Genomic DNA, 6,977 nt, shown 5'->3' with positions numbered 1-6,977 from the left:
ATACAGGGACAGAGCAGGCTCATCTAGACATGAATAAAATATTTTAGGACCCCCCCCCTCGCCCCTAACAATAATGTCCTGGCTACAAATCTTGATAGGGGATAGATTCTAGGTCCCTTTCTGGACCATTAGACATTCTGGACCATCCTGAAACTCATCCTGACTTTTCACTAGTGCTGGTTTCACACTGCACCTCCCCAGATTCCAGCAGATCAAGAACCTAAAATGAGAGAATCAAATGCTTGTTAGACTCTTTATTTTTTAAGTTCTATTTTATTTTTGAGAGGGTAGGAGCAAGAGAGCATGTGCGTGAGCACAGAGGGAGAGGGAGAATCCCAAGGAGGCTCAGAGCTGTCAGCGCAGTGTGAGGTCATGACCTGAACCGAAATCAAGAGTCAGACACTCAACTGCCTGAGTCACCCAGGTGTTCCTGAAGTTCATTGCTTCTTTCCACTACCCTGACACAGGAGCATGATATGAAAACAGTGCTGTTTTTGAAAGAGAAGTCAGGCGGCCATTGGTAAGAATGATGAGCACTGGGAAGAGGAGGGAGACAAAAATGTGAACAGTTAGCAGGGGCAGCAATTCATAAGGGCCAGGGAAGGGTCTTGGTGATACATTCAATACGGGGGATGAAGGAAGAAATCGTATTCAGATTCCACTGTTATCTATTGAGCATTTATTAGATTTCTAATTGTATACTTGGGTGCTTTGACACGCCCATTTAATATGGACTTTAGAACAACCATGCAGAGGTATGTTTTATAAGAGTCATTGAGAGAACCACCTGTGGTCTCTGGCTAACAGGTGCTAGTGTGGAATTTGAATCCAGCTGTCCTAACTCCCAGTCCCATGTTTTCTTCATGACATTATGGATCTAGAGACGTGGCATTTACATCTGTGTGTCACATTTGCACAGGGGCCGTGCTAATCTCTGTATCATTCCAATTTTAGTATGTGTGCTGCTGAAGCCAGCACTAGAGATGTGGCATTTGCAGTTGAAAGGAGTGGCTCACAGAGGGTTTGATTTTTGGACCCACAAATAGGAGTCATAGTGAGACATCCATCCAGTTGGAGATGTTCTGTACTGACCTGGTTCAGTCTTGCCTTCCATCCTAACTCATAAACACAGTCCCCTCCATGGGCCTGTGACCTTTAGTGCGTTTCTCCTCCTGGATCGCGCTGATCCTACCGTCTCTGACAAATGCTCCACCACATGTCCCACTTTCTGCCTGTGACTCCCCAGTTCCCCAGGTTTCCAGTTCTCTTACTCCCATTACAAATGCCTTTGACTTTTTGGAAACATCGGCCTCTTGATCTGTTTCTTTTCTTCCAACCTTTTATTACTTCCTCCAGGTTTCTCCATCTCCCCAAATGACCCTAGACTCCATGGCCGATCCTCTAGATCCTGCTCTTACCAGCACCTTTGATTCCCTTGCACCCCATCCCTCTGTAGCATCTCTCTGACAACACCCCAAGCTTAGCTTAATGTTGTAATCCACCTTCATGCTGACCTAATTGCCAGAAAACAATTTCTCGGTCTTGCAGAGAATACTGTGATCTCCAACGTCAACTGGGCCCTCAGTACCCCGCTCAATCCTTTCCCTGCCTAGAGCCCCTCTCTTTTTCCTCCTACCTCATAGAGAAAACCCCCAGATCACCACGCATGCTCTCCCCATCGCCCTGCTATCTGTAAATGTATCAGTACATACCCCTCCTCCCTACTTGTCCTCCCACAACAGAAAATCAGCCATCCCTTCTGCCCAAGGCCAGGCCCCAGCCTCTGCTGCTCCCTCAGGACTCTGCTTCTTCACAGCACCATATGTCACTTCTCCAACTCTGCTGGCCCCTTTCAGCTTCTAAACCTTCTCCCTCTCTCCTCCTTGACCTCCTTGACCTCACCATCGTCTTAGCCTTTGTCCAACTTCTCTTCCCCTGCTTGTCCAAACTTCTCAGAGGAGTCAGTCTCTACATCCTTACCTCGCACTTGCTCCTCAACCCACTGGATTCTGACTTCCACATCCAACTAACTAATAAAACTACATTCCTATAGAGCTTAAATGCCCTCCTAATTGGTACATATAATTTTAATCTTCCTGGACCTCTCTGCTCAACTGAGCCACCCAGGTGCCCCTTTCTTAACCATTTTTAAGGGTAAGTTCAAGAGTGTTAAGTATATTCACATTGTTAGGTAACCATCTTACAAAATTGAACCTCTGTACCCACTGAACAAGTCTACATTCTCCTCCGTCCCTAGAAGACACCTTCCACTTGCCATGAGTTTGACTACTCTAGATGCCTCTTGTCTTTTTGTGACTAGCTTACTTCACTGAGCATAATGTCCTCAAGGTTCATCCATGCTGTCGCAGGTGTCCGAATTTCCTTCCTTGCTAAAGCTGAATCGTATTCCACTGTATGGACAGACCACATTTTGTTTATCCATTCATATGTTAATGGACATCTGGGTTGCTTCCACCTTTGACTAATTGTGTGCTATGGACATAGGTGTACAAATACTTCTTTGGGACCCTGTTTTCATCTCTTTCACATACCTACACAGAAGCAGTATTGCTGGATCATATCATCTCCTCCATTTTTTAAAGTTTATCATTTCTTCCTTCCTGAAGCTCTCTGCTACACTGTTTCCATGAGACACTGTCCTCACTCTCACTCTCCATTCTTTTTGTGGCCTTCCTTCTCCTTCCTTCCCCATCTCCTTTGAGACCCTTTCAGGGTCTCCCTGTATCCATTTAGAAAAACAAAAACCACCTTTCAAAGACAGAGCGTTCGATACAGATTGTTGGTTCCACAAACACTGGAAAGCTGAAAGAATAAGAAGGGGAATGGTGGGGTCCAGCATTCCGCCCAAGTCAGTAACAGAGGGATCAGTAATTCCCACTTGCACCAAATGGCTGAGGAAAAAGGAAGAGGTGAGGTTGTCCTTCACCATCAAGGCTGGGGGCCAGAAGTTCTCGGAAACCCCTGCTCTGTGGCGTGGTACTCAGACCCTTGTCTGTGCTGCTCAGCTGACTGATGCTAGGAGCTCTGAGTGAGGCACCTCGGCTGGGGCTGGGAGTGAATGAAGAAGGCTGAAACTGGCACTGTGGCCGTCCTCTGTGACTTTTGTGACTTGGGTGACTGCGGTAACAATTAGAAGCAGGAAGAAAGTCCATTCTGCCTTCTTCATGCCTTCCTGTTTCCCTTTAGTGGCTCTACAGGCAGAAGTCAGTGGGAATTCATCTGGCAAGGAAGGCTGGCCGTAGCCTGGAAGCACAGTAGAAGGGTGAACGGGGAGCTGAGAGACGGTGCACAAATGACCAGCCTGGGGCTCTAACCTGGGTCCACTGTACTCACTAAGTATACTTCCTAAGTGGCCTAAGCTTTCTAGGTGTAAGCTCTCCCAGTTGCCATGGCTACTTGCGTGTAGGGACATCCAGACCCACCCATCCGATGCTCACCTCTATACTGTACAGAACTTCAGATGCATTGCTTCTTCAGTGGCCTTCCAGAAATCTCCACCCTTGTGGCTTTTGAATTAAACAGGCTAAAAACTGGACTTACTGTCTTTCCTCCTCGGTCTGCTTCTACTCCTCTGTTCTCTGTCTCAGCTGGTGGCCCCACCTATGCCAGTGAGCTTCTCCAGAAGCCTGGGGGGGGGTCCCCCTCAGTTGGCTGGCTCCTTAGCCCCCCTGCCCTCTGCTCCATCTGCACCACTGTCTCAGCTCAGGCCTTCACTCAGTCCACCCGTCCACTCCACAACCTCCTCAGTGTTCAGCTGGGTTTTCTTCTTGCTTGGCTGACGTACACACAGCTGCCTAAGTGATGGCCTCAAAAGCCCAAAATGGCCACGTCTCTCCCTCTATTAAATAAAACTGTTTGCTGAGTCACTATAGTCCTTCCCTGGTCTGGCCCTGCCTTCTCTCCAGCATCATCTCTTGCCCCTCTCCACCCTGTTGCCCACTCTAGCAATTCTGAATTGCCTGAGCTATGCTATTTCTCCCATTCTGTTCCCTCTGCCTGGAAAAGCTTTCCTCCTCCACACTACCTCTGAGCTAACCCTACTCATCCTTTCAAACCCAGGTCAGATGCACCCCTCCTGCCCTGATAATCCTCCCCAACACGGAGATAAAAAATACTTAAGTCACAAGATATGGCAAGCTGTGAGGCATGCAGAGTGGTATCTCCAGGCAGCACCAGGGTCATAGCCACAGCTACCACTAGACTCCTTAATGGCCCGGTCCTGCTTCCTGGCCACATGCCACTTAGGCCCCCAACATCCCAGCACTTCTAGGCCATTGTCCCTCTACCTTCTTGTAAAAGCAGCTCCTCCTGTGAAGTTTCTATCTATACCTCTCCCTCACCACCGACATCCAATCATCAGGCCCCATAGTTTCTGCCTCCTACACATTTCTCAAATACGTCTGCTTCTCCCCATCTCTGTTGTGGCCCCCGAGACCAAGCCATCCCTAACTTCCATCTAGGACGTGGCTATAGATTCTCTCCTCATTGGCTCCTGCCCCCTCTCCAGTCTATTATCCCTCTGTAGCCAAACTGACCTTTTCTGAATGGAAATTTGATCTTGTCAGCTACCAATTTAAAAACTGTTGGATTATTGGCCTTTTTTTTTTTTTTTTAAGATAAAGACTAAACTATTTAACTGCAAGGCCCTGCAAATCACCGTGTGCCTACCCCTCTCAGCGCATCATCTTAGCCCTTTGGCAAAGCCCTTTGGCAAATTCTCCTTCCTCTGAGTCATCATATACCTGACTACTCTTTCCTCACTTTGCCTATTTTCTACTCAGCTTCAAGCCTCATTGAAGTCTAGCTTAAGTGTCAGCTCAGGAAAGCCCTCGTCAATTTCTCAGTTTACTAGATCTCTCTATTAAACGCTCTCTGGCATTTTGTGCTTACCTCTTAGTAGTACCTGTCGCAATTGTAAAATTGCATGACCCATTTAATGTCTCTTTCTCCCACTTGGTAAGACTGTAGGCTCCATGAAGACAAGGACCAGGCTTGCCTTGCTCATTCTTACAGTCTTAGTACCTGGCTTTATTACTGATGCATAGTAGGCCCTTGCTACTATTTGTTGATTTAATGAATGTGAATGTTTGTTGAATTAAAATGAATAAGTTCCCTCACCCCAATCCCAGATGGGGTAGGTGTCTCTTCTCCGCAACCCCGTTATACACTGTAATACTCATTTCTATTATTGCACTGACATAAGTAAGTATCTGTACAGGCGTCTGCTCCCACCTCTCTTCATTCTTCAGTCTTTCACCTGTTACCCACTCGGCCTCCTGAACACTCCCTCAGGGTAGAGACAATTAATTAATCAAGTGTTCATTTGAAAGCAAGTAGGCCCTCTAAAAGTGTTTCCTGAGTGAATGGAAGCTCGGGAAAGAAAGGCTAGGATCAAAGGTGAAAATTCACAGCAGAGGACACAGATACCATCACAGTGGATTGGTTTAGCTTTGAACCTCAGGGATCACCCTTCATAACGCGGCAGCAGGAAGAAGAGACAGCAAAGGTGAGGCCAACGATCCAGAGTATTATGCCCAAGAAGCCAAAGGAAGTGTTTCAAGAAGGAAGGGAAGGCCAGTTGGGTCAAATTTTGCCAAAACAATAAGGAAGTTGAGGACTAAAAAAAAAAAAAAAAAAAAAAAAAAAAAGTTTGAATTTCACCGAAAAAAAAAAGAGGATGTTTTGCACAGTTTTAATAAAGTTATGGAGAAGGAAGCCAGACTATAGGCTATAAGGAAGGGACTGGTTTCACAGGAGAGAGCAGAGCTGCAGGCTGTTTGTTAAAGGGCTTACCACCTTGGAGGCAAGTCAAGCTCTCCCATTTGGACAGAGTAAAATGAGCTCCAGAATGTTCCTTCTCACATTTTCTTCTCACTTCTCCTTTCCTCCCTAATAAGTACACACTGGACTGAATTCATGACTGAACAGTTTGATTTCCCTTTTCTCATTGTTGGCATGTTTTTTGAATGTTATTTTCACAGCTGGCATGAAATAAAATTCTATTCCTTTTCCACACTTACGTAAGGATGACAGTTGCTTTTCATATCTTCTTCAGAAAATGTGAGTGAAATATAAAAATACGACACGTCGCTCTCTCCGCCATCTTGGAACCTGTGGAGGTGTGCGGGGGGGCAGGACTCCTGAAATGACAAATATGTCTGGAAGGCTGTGGTCCAAAGCCATTTTTGCTGGCTATAAGTTGGAGTCTCTGGAACCAGAGGGAGCACACAGCTCTTCTTAAAATTGAAGGTGTTTATGTTCTAAATGACACTGGATTCTATCTAGGCAAGAGATGGGCTTGTGTGTACAAAGCAAAGAACAGCACAGTGACTCCTGGTGGCGAACTGAATAAAACCAGAGTAATCTGGAGAAAAGTAGCTAGTGCTCATGGAAACAGTGGGATGGTCCCAGCCCAGTTCTGAAGCAACCTTCCTGCTAAAGCCACTGGCCACAGAATCCGTGTGATGCTGTACACCTTAAGGATTTAAACTAACTGAAAAATAAATTAATAAAGGTGCAGAGTTGTTCTCTTGTATTTTTGTTTAAAAAAATGAACAAGTCATTTTTCTTCACAAAAGGAACTCGGATACATTCTTCTACCAAGAAAAAAATTGTAAAATGCATTTAAAAAAGTCATCACGGTAGGCTTTCAAAAATATATTCTAGAGCAATTACTCCAAGAGTAAGAATGTCAGTAATAAAATTACTTCCTTAATGTGTCTCACAATGTGTGCCTCTAGCACAAGGAAAGAAGTGAACAAATTCCTCTTAACAAGGGATAGTAGATGATAAGGGGAGTTTTCTAAGTCATCAACTTTGGATGCTGAAATCCAAACTGGATTCGGTGAAATCCAACTGGAAATGTGGCCAGTTTTCAACTTGAAGGCACCCTCTGCAATGCTGACCAGGCAAACCCACATTTGTTTCACCAGGCCACAGGAATGCCCGGGTAACAC

At 45.7% G+C, this 6,977-nt stretch overlaps 2 pseudogenes; one reads left to right on the top strand and one right to left on the bottom strand.

Moving 5' to 3' along the window:
* Positions 1–879: 879 nt before the first annotated feature.
* LOC115498848 lies at positions 880–978 on the bottom strand (annotated as a pseudogene).
* A 5,190-nt stretch (positions 979–6,168) lies between these two features.
* On the top strand, positions 6,169–6,554 carry LOC115498744 (annotated as a pseudogene).
* The last annotated feature ends 423 nt before the right edge of the window (positions 6,555–6,977 follow it).

This window comes from Lynx canadensis, chromosome D3, assembly GCF_007474595.2.
Source record: "Lynx canadensis isolate LIC74 chromosome D3, mLynCan4.pri.v2, whole genome shotgun sequence".
Classification (NCBI taxonomy): Eukaryota; Metazoa; Chordata; class Mammalia; order Carnivora; family Felidae; genus Lynx; species Lynx canadensis.
This window is presented reverse-complemented; position numbering and strand designations above follow the sequence as displayed.